The sequence below is a fragment of the Orycteropus afer genome, unplaced genomic scaffold, assembly GCF_000298275.1.
Source record: "Orycteropus afer afer isolate SDZICR_OR568_19922 unplaced genomic scaffold, OryAfe1.0 scaffold00159, whole genome shotgun sequence".
Lineage (NCBI taxonomy): Eukaryota > Metazoa > Chordata > Mammalia > Tubulidentata > Orycteropodidae > Orycteropus > Orycteropus afer.
The window spans coordinates 6,820,379-6,833,307 of record NW_006921746.1 but is presented as its reverse complement, the minus strand read 5'-3'; the positions used below and the strand labels follow the sequence as shown (position 1 = coordinate 6,833,307).

The window sequence follows — 12,929 nt, the reverse complement described above, 5'->3', positions numbered from 1 at the left end:
TAGTGATACTGCCTCGGAAACCCAAGGAGGGGTCGCTATGAGTCGGGGCTGACTCGATGGCAAACAACAACAACAACAACAACAAGGATTTTTAGTCAGTTTCATTTTCAAATCAGTGAGTCTGGCTAAAAGAAAAAATAAAATCCTTTATTGAGGGATTTTTACATTCATAGAGTGGCCGTATGTATGAAGGTACAGTTGGCAAAATCGAAATGGACACTTATTTTGTGTATAAAGGCCAATAATGGTTTTAAGAAACTGTTAAGTGTACATGTGGTTTTAAAATCCACACCCATCACTACATACATTGTTTACCTATGGAGATCTCTCTCTCTAGAGGATGCTCTGAAATATTTTAGTACTTCAGTAAAGTGAGAACCTGAACTTGGCATAGTTAAGCAATTTCTAACAAAAATTATTTGCTGGTAGTTAAAATATGACACAAGTAGAATATGCATCTGTATCTTATTAGTAAAGGGGAACGTTAGCCATTCTGGTAACACAGACCTTATATGTGTATATCATTTACTCACCATTGTCTTTTCTAGAAACATAATCAATAGTGGAAAATTATGAATGTGTAATATATTGAGTAAATTCCAACTCATGGTGACACCATGTGTGTCACAGTAGAACTGTGCTTCATAAGGTTTTCAATGGCTGATTTTTCTGTTTACCAGGTCTTTCTCTGAGGTGCCTCTGGGAGGACTCAAACCTCTAACCTGGGGGTTAGCAACCAGGCAGGCTGACTGTTTGCACCACCTAGGAACTCCATAATATATACACACAAGCGTATTTTTCACAGCAGGGTTAATTTTTAATATCTAAATAATTGGCTCTGGTATAATGTTCAACAATGAATGCTGATTCCTAGACACCCATTAAAACTGGTACTGTAGAAGGCTATTTAATAATACAAGAATATTTCAACATTGTGTTTTAAGTGAAAATTTGTGTCTTTCTGTGTGTGTTGTTGTTGTCCTTCTTGTAAGTTGCTGTTAAGTTGATTCCACCTCATAGTCATTCCATGTACAATAGAACCAAACATTGGCCTGTCCTGCACCATCCTCACAGTGCTTGCTAGGCTTAAACCCATCATGGCAGACAATGTGTCAATCAAGAAAGGGGTTTTCCCCCTTTTCACTGACCCTCCACTTTACCAAGCGTGATATGCTTCACCAGGGAATGATCCCTTCTGATCACATGACCAAAGTAGGTGAGATGAAGTCTGAGCATTCTCTCTTCTAAGGAGCATTCTGGTTGCACTTATTCCAGGATAGATTTGTTTGTTCTGGCAGTTCAGGGTATTTTCAGTATTCTTTACCAACACCACAATTCAAAGGCACCAATTCTTCAGTCTTCCTTATTCATTGTCCAGCTTTCACATACATATGAAGTAACTGAAAATACCATGGCTTGGGTTAGGTGCACCTTAGTGTTCAAAGTGACATCTTTGCTCTTCAACTCTTTAAAGAGATCTTTTGCACCAGATTTGCCCAGGGCAATACAATGTCTGATTTCGTGACTACTGCTTCCATAAATGTTGATTGTTGTTTTGGTTCTCTAGTGCTGCTATAACACACATACCACAAATGGATGGCTTTAACAAACAGGGATTTATTCTTCCACAGTTTAGGAGGGTGGAAGTCTGAAGTCTATAGTGCCAGCTCTGGGGGCTGGGTGAAGGTCCCTCAATTTTGGGCTTTTGTTCTGTCTCTTGCTCCAGGCACACTGAAGCTGGAGTTTTCCCTTAACTCAGGCAGCTGTTGGCTGCTGATGCCGACAAACCCAAGATCAAAAAGTAAAATGGCACAGTCCTAAGATTATTAAGCAATATGGTAGGCCACTAACTCAAGTCCAGAAATAGTCCCAAGATTGGGACTATTGAATAAAGACCATTGAATAAAGACTTGGCTACATGCATGGTCCAAGCATACCAAAAAGCTCAAGACCTTTCTCAAAACTTCTTATATATTAGAAGCAGACCTTATCTCTAAAGCAACTACTCAGCTGTTCATAGTAGATTCCACCATGGAGTTGATTACCAATCTCATCATGGGGAATAACTACATCCAGTTGCCCAGCCACTCAAAACTCAGCCCAGCTAAGTTGACACACAACCAGAATTGTGGATCCAAGTAAAATGAAATCCATGACAACTTCAATCTTTATCTATTGTGATGTTACTTATTGGTCCAATTATGAGGATTTTTGTTTTCTTTATGTTGAGCTGTAATAATCAATTCTGAAGACAGTAGTCTTTGATCTTCATCAGTAAGTGCTTCAAGTCATCTTCACCTTCAGTAAGCTAAGCTGTGTCATCTACATATCACAGGAGCTTAATGAATCTTCTTCCAATCCTGATGCTGTGATCTTCTTCATATAGTCCAGCTTCTCAGATTATTTGCTCAGCATACAGAGTGAATAAGTATGGTGAAAGGAAACAACCCTGACACACACCCTTTCTGATTTTAAACCATGCAGTATTCCCTTGTTCTGTTTGAATGACAGTGTCTTGGTTTATGTACATGTCCTCATGAACACAATTAAGTGTTCTGGAATTCCCATTCTTCACAGTATTATCCATAATTTGTTACTATACACACACTTAAATGCCTTTGCATAGTCAATAAAACACAGGTAAACATCTTTCTGGTATTCTTTGATTTTATCTAAGATTGAACTGACATCAGCAATGATATCCCTCATTCCATGTCCTCTTCTGAATTGAGCTTGCATTTCTGGAAGTTCCCTGTCAATATATTGCTGCAACCATTTTTAAATTATTTTCAGTAAAATTTTACTTGCATGTGATATTAATGATATGTTTGATAGTTTCCACATTCTGTTCTATCACCTTTCTTTGGAATGAGTACAAATCTCTTCCAATCAGCTAGCTGGGTAGCTGTCTTCCAAATCTGCAGGAATAGACAAGTAAGCATCTCAAGAGCTGCTTCTGTTTGTTGAAACATTTCAATGGTATTCTCTCAATTCTTGGAGCTTTGTGTTTTTCGTTAATTCTTTCAGTGAATGTTGGACTTCATCCTTAAATACCATTGTTCTTCCCTCAATGACTGGACCATGGCCAATTCTTTTTAGTACAGTGACTCCCATCTTCTTCTGATACTTCCTGCATCATTAAATATTTTGCCCATAGAATCCTTCAATATTGCAATTTGAGGCTTGATTCTTTTTTTCCCTCAGTTCTTTCAGCTTCAAAATCCTAAGTGTGTTCTTCCCTTTTGTTTTTCTAATTCCAGGTCTTTGCACATTTCATTGTAATACTCTAACTGGTCTTCTTAAGCTGCCCACTGAAATCTTCTTCTCAGCTCTTTTATTTCAATTTGCTTGCTTTAGCTACTCTCCACTCAATAACAACTTTTAGAGTCCCTTTGACATCCATTTTTGTCTTTTCTTCCTTTCTTGTCTTTTTAATGACCTTTTGCTTTCTTCATGTATGATGTTCTTGATGTCATCCCACAATTCATCTGCTCTTCAGTCATTGGCATTCAGTGCATCAGGTCTATTCTTCAGATGGTCTCTAGATTCAGGTAGGATATAATCAAGGTCATATTTTGTCTCTTGTAGACTTGTTTTTATTGTCTTCAGCTTCAAATTGAACTTGCATATGAACAATTGATTGTCTATTCCACAGTCAGCTCCTGGTGTTATTTGACTGATGATACTGAACGTTTCTGCCTCTTTCTATTGATGTAGTCAGTTTGATTATTTTTGTATATTCCACCCAGCAAGGTCCATTTATATAGTTGCTGTTTATGTTGTTGTAAAAAGGTATTTTCAATGAATAATTTGTTGGTCTTGCAAAATTCTATCATATGATCTCCAGTATAATTTCTATCACCAAGTCCATATTTTCCAACTACTGATGATTCTTGTTTCCAACTTTCCTATTTCAATCACAAGCAATATTCAATACATGTTGATTGCATGTTTGGTCAATTTCAGACTGCAGAAATTGGTAAAAATCTTCAATTTCTTCATTTTTTGCTTTGATGGTTGGTGCATAAATTTGAATAACAGCAGTACTAACTGGTGTTCTTTATAGGTGTATGCATATTATCCTATAAATGCCAGCATTGTACTTCAGGACATATCTTGAAATGTTCCTTCTGAGGATGAATGTGACTCCATTCATCTTTAATTTGTCACTCCTGGCATAGTAAACCATTTGATTGTCTGATTCAAAATGGCCAATACTAGTCCATTTTAGGTCACTAATGCCTAGGATATTGATCTTTATGCATTCCATTTCATTTTTTTACAACTTCCAATTTTCCTAGATTCATACTTTGTGCATTCCATGTTCCAATCACTAATGATTGTTTGCAGCCGTTTCTTCCCATGTTGAGTCATGCCTATCAGCAAATGAAGGTCCCCAAAGGTTTACTCTATCCATGTTATTAAGGTTGACTCTACTTTGAGGAGGCAGTTCTTTCCCAGTTCTATTTTGAGTGCCTTCCAACTTGAGGGTTTCACCTTGTGGTGCTATATCAGGCAATCTTTCACTGCTCTTCATAAAGTTTTCCAGTAATGAAACAGACAGTGTTTCAATGCTATTCATAAGATTTTCAGTGACCAATTATTTCACAAGTTGATGGCCCCACCCTTCTTCCCAGTCTGTTTTAGTCTGGAAACTCTGCTGAAACCTGCCTTCCATGGCTGACTCTTCTCACATTCAAAATACCAGTGGCATAGCTTCCAGCATCACAGCAACATGCAAGCCACCACAGTATGACAAATTGACAGAAGAGTGACAGATATCTATCTCTATCATTATGTATATCTGTATATCCTTTACTTTAAATTTTATCTAGGCACAGAAAATATCAGTATTATGCAAGTCAAAATGTTTTAAAAATGAAAGCTATTTCTGGATACAGAATTATATGCATTTTGGTCTTTGAACTTTTCTGTCCTTTCCCGAATTTTCTATAGTGAATATATATCTGCAATCTAAATGTGATGTAAGCCAAAGTAAATATAAAGTAGACATGCCATGTGAAATACTAGTTAGATGTATATATTTTCTGTGGATTTTTAGGCCTGACCTGTGAGTTATGTGAAACTTTTTTTAAAAGGCCATGAGAAGAACAAGTAGATGATTGATAGCTAGACTTTCAGTTAGAGTTCAAAAAAAGCAACTTAACCTGCTCTACTTTACTGAACTCTAAATGTCACCTAATTGTCGGTATACAATGCTTGCTACCTATTAAAAAAAAAAAAAAAAAAAAGAAAGAAAAACAAATAGGAAGCTCTGATGGCATAGTGCCTAATGCATATGACTTCTTACCAGAAGGCTGGCAGTTCAAACCTGCCAGCCACTCCATGGAAGGAAGACTGGGCAATCTACTTCCATAGTGATAATATCTTGGAAACGTAGTAAGCTAAAACTTGGGGTTGTCATGTACTGTTTTCCTAGAATCTGATGAGAAATGAGTAATCATTGACTTTCAGGATTGAAATGTCTTTGAAAATCCTAGTCTTATCCTCTCATTTTACAGAGAAGGAAGCAAGAGCTCAGATAAGCCCATTATGTGACTGACTTGAGATCAATTAGTGCCAGGACTCGCCTTGGACTATAGGTCTCCTGACTTCTAGTCCAATGCTATTTTCTTAACTCAAAATGCTTTACATTACTTGTTTATGAGTTTTGCTAAAGACAATGTATGGGTTCCATTTATGGATACTGAATGCATGCTATACATAGGAAAAGAGATTTGCATGTATATTAAATATTTATACAATTCATCTATATATAGCTGTGCCTTCATTAGTTATTTATGATTGGTACATGCTGTGATTGTGCCCCATTTCTCCTTTGCATTTCAAATGCTGTTAATCAACTTGTACAGGCAATTTAGAATAAGACAAAAAGTAAGAAACATTTTATTGTAACTTAAGAAAGGCAATTGCTAACAATTCAACATAACCATTATCTTGACTAGGAAATTAAACCACAGAGTAATCAAAGGATTTAAAAAAAAATATGTGCATCTGTCCTGTAATTAAAATGACAGTTTTAAAGCATCAGTACAATAAGCCTTTGTAACATCACAGTGATTTCTGTTCTTATAACTCTCTATATCATGAGGACACATCTATCTGAATGGTGACATCTGCAGTATGTAAGTACGGTGAGCCAGATAATTGCCAGTGGCTGTCCCTCCTTCACAGTCAATCAGACAACAAGGCCCCTGGAGTATCTTTATCACTGAGGCAGCAATGTAAAGCTTCATTATGTTCTTAATGGTAGTGAGACATGGTGGATCATTTAGGAAGTAGCATAACCTCAAAATACTTCTCAGGATTGAGTTTCCTCTGAGACAAAATATCACCAACAATATAAGCACCTACTATGTGTCTAACAAAGAGCCATGGTGATGAAGTAGTTAAATGTTCAGCTACTAATTGAATGGTCAGCAGTTTAAAACCAACCACTTCATGGAAGAAAGATGTGACAATCTGCTTCCATAAAGCTTACAGCCTTGGAAACTCTATGGGGAAGTTCTATTCTGTCTTATAGGATTGCTATCTACTACTTGTCTGTCAGTTTGTCATACTGTGGTGCCTTGCATGCTCCTATGATGCTGGGAGCTATGCCACTGGTATTTTGAATACCAACAGGTTCACCCATGGTGGATAGGTTTCAGTGGAGGGTCCACACTAAGACAGACTGAAAAGAAGGACCTGTACTGTGGTCAATGTCATGAGACAAAGTATATGTGAACTGCTGTATGGAAAGTGAATTTGCTCTGTAAATCTTCACCCAAATCACAATAAAGAAAAAGGAAGAAGGACCTGGAGATATACTTCTGGAATATGAATACCAGCAGAACATTGTTTGACATTGTGCCAGAAGATGAGTCCCTCAGGTTGGAAGGCATTCAGAATACAACCAGGGAAGAATGGCATCCTCAAAGTAAATTGATCATAATTATGTGGATGGAGTAAAGCTTTTGTGACCTTGACTTGTTGATGTGGCATGATTCAAAATGAGAAGAAACAGTTGCAACCATCCAATTAATAATTGGAGCATGGAATGTACAAAGTATGAATCTAAGAAAACTGGAAGTTGTCAAAAATGAAATGAAATGACTGAAGATTGATATTCTAGGCATTAGTGAACTGAAATGGATGGTATTGGACATTTTGAATGAGACAATCATATGGTCTACTGTGCCAGGAATGACAAACTGAAGAGGAACATTGTCACATTCATTGTGGAAAAGAACATTTCAAGGTCTATCCTTCAAGAAGGATCACTAATTAGAAAAGGACATCAATTGCTTTTATGCAAGTTCAAGTTGAAGCTGAAGAAAATGAAAACAAATCCATGAGAACAAAGGTACAACTTTGGGTATAACCCACTTGAATTTAGAGACCATCTCAAGAGTAGAGTTGATGCATTGAACACTAACAACCAAAGATCAGACAAGTTGTCAGATGACACCAAGGACATCATACATGAACAAAGCAAAAGGTCATTTAAAGGAAAGAAAACACCAAAACAGATGTCAGAAGAGACTCTGAAACTTGCTCTTAAGTGTAGAGTAGCTAAAATAAAAGGAAGAAATGATAAAGCAAAAGAGCTGAAGAGAAGATTTAAAAGGATGGCTCCAGGAGACAAAGTAAAGTATTATAATGAAAGGTGCAAAGACTTGGAGATGGAAAATCAAAAGGGAAAAACACCCTCAACACTTCTCCAGCTGGAAGAACTGAAGGAAAAATTCAATTTTTGAGGTATAATATTAAAGGATTCTGTGGGCAGAAAAACTGAATGACATGTTTTTGTTGTTACATACCATTGAGTCATCTCCAACTCATAGCAATCTTATATACAACAGAACAAAACCTGCCCAGACCTGAGCCCATCACTGCCACTATCATGTCAATCCATCTTGTTGAGGGCTTTGACTTTACCAAACATGACATCTTTCTCCAGAGAACAGTCCTTTCTGACAACATGACCAAAGTAGGTGAGATGAACTCTGGCCGCCCTCACTTCCAAGGAGCATTCTGGCAGCACTTCTTCCAGGACATATTTGTTAGTTCTTTGGGCAGTCCATGGTACTTTCAGTCTTCTTCACCAACACCACAACTCAGCAGTATCAACTCATCTTCAGTCTTCCTTGTTCATTGTCCAGCTCTCACATGCATATGAGTCAATTGAAAATACCATGGCTTACATTAGGCACACCTTAGTCTTCAAGGAGACATTTTTGTTCTTCAGCACTTTAAAGAGGTCTTTTGCAATATGTTGTCTGATGTCTTGACTGCTGCTTCCATTGGTGTTGATTATAGAACTAAGTAATATGAAATCTTTGACAACTTCAATCTTTTCTCCATTAATTGTGATGTTGCTCATTGGTCCAGTTGTGAGGATTTTTGTTTTCTTTATGTTGAGATGTAATCCATACTGTAGACTGTATTCTTCAATCTTCATCAGTAAGTGCCTCAAGTCATCTTCACTTTCAGCAAGCAGAGTTGTGCCATCTGTGTACGCAGGTTGCTAATGATTCTCCCTCCAATCCTGATGCTATGTTCTTCTTCATATAGTCCAGCTTCTCAGATTATTTGTTCAGCATAAAGATTGAATAAGTATAGTGAAATGATTAAACCATGCAGTGTCCCCTTGTTCTGTTTGAAAAACAGCATCCTAGTCTATTTACACGTTCCTGATGAGCACAATCGAGTGTTCTGGAATTCCCATTCTTCTCAATGTTATCCATAATTTGTTATGATCCACACAGTCAAATGCCTTTGCATAGTCAATAAAACACAAGTAAACATATTTCTGGTATTCTTTGCTTTGAGGCAAGATCCATCTGACATCAGCTATATCTCACGCCCCACATCCCCTTCTGAATCCCACTGGCATTTCTGGAAGTTCCCTGTCAATATACTGCTGCAACCATTTTTGAATTATCTTCAGCAAGATTTTACTTGCATGTGATATCAATGATATTGTTAGATAATTTCCACATTCTGTGGGATCACCTTTTTTTGGAATGGGTATAAATATGGATATCTTCCAGTCATTTGGCCTGGAAGTTGTCTCCCAAATCTCTTGGCATAGCTGAGTGAGTGCTTTCAATGCATCATCCATTTGTTGAAATATCTCAATGGGTATTCTGCCAATTCTGGGAGCCTTGTTTTTGCCAATTCCTTCAGTGTAGCTTCGACTTCTTCCTTCAGTACCATTAGTTCATGATCATATGCCACCTCCTGAAATGGATGAACATCTACAAATTATTATTTTTGGTACAGTGACTCTGTGTGAAGTTCATCCATCTTCTTTTGATGTTTCCTGCATCATTCAACATATTCCCCATGGAATCTTTTGGTATTGCAATCTGAGGCTTAAATTTTTTCCTCAGTTCTTTCAGCTTCAGAAATGCTGAGAGTGTTCTTCCCTTGTGGTTTTCTAACTCCAATTCTTTGTACAGTTCAGGATAACAGTTGACTTTGTCTTCTAGAGCTGCTCTTTGATATCTTTTGTTCAGCTCTTTTATCCTGTCTATTTTTCCATTTGCTTTAGCTACTCTTCACTCAAGGCAAGTTTCAGAGTCTCTTGTCTTTTTAATGACCTTTTGCTTTCTTATGGATGATGTTCTTGATGTCATCTCACAATTCTTCTGATTTTCAGTCATTGGTGTTCAATGCATCAAATCTATTCTTTAAATGGTCTCTCAATTCAGGAGGGATATAATCAAATCACTTTAGTACTTGTGGAGTTGTTTTAATTGTCTTCAGCTTCAACTTGAACTTGCATGTGAGCAGTTGATGCTCTGTCCCACAATCAGCTCCTGGCCTTGTTTTTACTTGTATTGAGCTTTTCCATCACATCTTTCCACGGATGTCATCAATCTGATTCCTGTGTACTCCATCTGTCGAAGTCCATGTGTATAGCTGCTGTTTGTGTTGTTGAAAAAATGTATTTGCAATGAATAAGTCATTGGTCTTGCAAAATTCTATCATGCAATCTCCAGGGTCATTTCTATCATCAAGGCCATATTTTCCAAATACTGATGATTCTTCCTTGTTTCCAAATTTTGCATTCTAATCACCAGTCATAATTAATACATCTAGATTGCATGTTCAGTCGATTTCAGACTGCAGAAATTGATAAAAAATCTTCAATTTCCTCATCTTTGGCTTTGGTGGTTGTTCTGGTTACCTAGTGCCATTCTAACAGGAATATACCACAAATGGGATGGCTTTAACAAACAGGAGTTTATTCTGACAATTTGGAGGCTTTAAGTCCAAGTTCAAAGTGCCAGGCTCTAGGCACTAGGTGGAAAACCCCTCAGCCTTGGGCATCAGCACTGCCTCCAGCTTCTGGCCCACTGAAGCTAGAGGCTTTTCTTCACTCAGACAGCTGCTGGCTGCTGAGCCCGCTAAGCCAAGGTTGACAAGTAAAAAGGCACAGTCCCGATGTTACCAAACCATATGGCAGGTTATTAATTCAAGTCCATTGTAAGTCCCAGGATTGGCAGAGCATGGCAGGCTGCTGAACAACGACACGGCTACATGCAGGGACCAAGCATGCCATAAGCTAGAGACCATTCCCAAAGCTGCTTCTTATATACTCAGTTGCTTGTAGTAGATCTCACCATGGAGTTGATTGCCAGTCTCATCATGGGGAATAATTACTACCAGCTTCCCAGCCACTCAACCAGGCCCAGCCAGTTGACACACAAACATAACCACCACAATGGTTGGTGCATAAATTTCAATAATACTAACATAAACTGGTCTTCCTCATGTTGTTGTTGTTGTTATGTGCCGTCAAGTCGGCCCCGACTCATAGCGACCCCTCCTTGGGTTTCCGAGGCAGTATCACTACGGAAGTAGGATTGCCCAACCTTCCTTCCGAGGAGTGGCTGGTGGGTTTGAACTGCCAGCCATCTGGTTAGCAGGCAAGTGTCTTAGCCACTATGCTACCAGAGCTCCTGGTCTTCCTCATAGGTGTATGCATATTATACTATCATTGACAGCATTGTTCTTCAAGATAGATCTTGAAACATATTTTGTGACAATGAATGTCATGCCATTCCTCTTTGATTTGTCATTCCAGCATAGTAGATCATATGGTTGTCTGATTCAAAATGGCCCAAACTGATCCCTTTCAGCTCACTAATGCCCAGGATATTGATTGATCTTTATGGGTTCCATTTCATTTTTGACAAGTTCCAGTTTTCCTAGGTTCATACTTCATACATTCCATGTTCCAATTATTATTAATGGATGTTTGCAGCTGTTTCTTCAGTCTTGCCACAACAGCAGATGAAGTTCCTGAAGACTTTACTCCATACATATCATTAAGGTCATCTCTACTCTGAGAAGGAGCTCTGGTAGCATAGTGGCTAAAGCACTTGACTGCTAACCAGAAGGCTGGCGGTTCAAACCCACCAGTCACTCCTCAGAAGGAAGGTTGGGCAATCCTACTTCCGTAGTGATACTGCCTTGGAAACCCAAGGAGGGGTCGCTATGAGTCGGGGCCGACTCGACGGCACATAACAACAACAACAACAACAACTACTCTGAGAAGGCAGCTCTTTCCCAGTCACATTTTGAGTGTTTTCCCACCTGAGGGGCTCATCTTCTGGCACTATATCAGACAATGTTTCAGGGATGTTCATAAAGTTTTCCGGTAATATATCAGACAGTGTTTCACTGCTATTCATGAGGTTTTCATCGGCCAATTCTTTGAGAAGTGGATGGCCCCTTCCTTCTTCTGAGTCTATCTTAGTCTGGAAGTTCCACTGAAACCTGTCCACCATGGGTGACCCTGCTGGTATTTGAAATACTGCTGGTATAGCCTCCAGCCTCACAGCAACACACAAGCCACCACAGTACGAGAAACTGACATATGAGTTTTAAAGTATTACAAAGCAAATATGTCACTTTAAGGAGTAAGGTGTGCCTGACTCATACCATGATATTTTCAATTAGCTCATATACATGCAAAAGCTAGATAATGAATAAGGGAAATGGAAGAAGGATTAATGCATTTGAATTTTGGTGTTGGTGAGGAATATTGAATAGATTGCCAGAAAAATGAAGGTATCTACCTTCGAAGAAGTATAGACATGATGCTCCTTAGAAGTGAGGATGGTGAGATTTTGTCTCACATACTTTGGACATGTAATCAGAAGGAACCAGTCCTTGGAGAACATCATGCTTGGTAGACAGTGAGCAAAAAAGAGAAAGATCCTCAACAAGATAGATTGATACAGTGGTTGCAAAAATGGGTTAAAACATAGCAATGATTGTGAGGATGGTTCAGGAAAGGGAAGTGTTTTGTCGGGAAGTGCTTCATTCTGTTGTACTTGGGGTTGTTATGAGTTGGAACTGATTCAACAGCATCAAACAACAACAGAGTTGCTATGAATGAGAGTCAACCTGACAGGATTTTTTTATGTGTTTAATACTGCAAACAGTACTCAGCTAAACAGAGCAGTAACATATCCTGCTTTAGAGCTTAGCTCTTATTTCCTCTAGTTGCTATCATGTCAATTCTGATTCATGGCAACTCCATGTTTTGCAGTGTCCTGAAGAAGTCTTGTTGGAAGAAAAGCACTTTCTAGGAAGTTAAAGTTATTTTGTGTGTTTATGGAGCAGGTCAGCTCCAGGTTCCATGAGGTTTTGTTATCATTGAACTGAGCCAAGGCCCACAGAAATATCAGCGTGTTCATCTTCAGAACTCTAGATCTTGGTGGTGCAGGTTACAGAGAGGGGAGGGCTTAAAAAAGCAGAAAACGTATGTTGGCTTTGGTAGCAGGCTCTTATGTAGACTTCACTGCCTTGCCATTAACTAACTGACAGAAGGATAAGCATTTCCAAGTTTAGTGTTTCTCATGAGTATCAAAGAAGCAGTTAAACCACACTACACTGTCCATAGGAGA

General features: G+C 38.5%; 1 protein-coding gene across 1 annotated transcript in view; it reads right to left on the bottom strand.

Moving 5' to 3' along the window:
• UNC5C (unc-5 netrin receptor C) overlaps positions 1–12,929 on the bottom strand; it is a 585,103-nt gene that overhangs the window by 94,519 nt on the left and 477,655 nt on the right. The gene's annotated exons all lie outside the window — the stretch shown is intronic.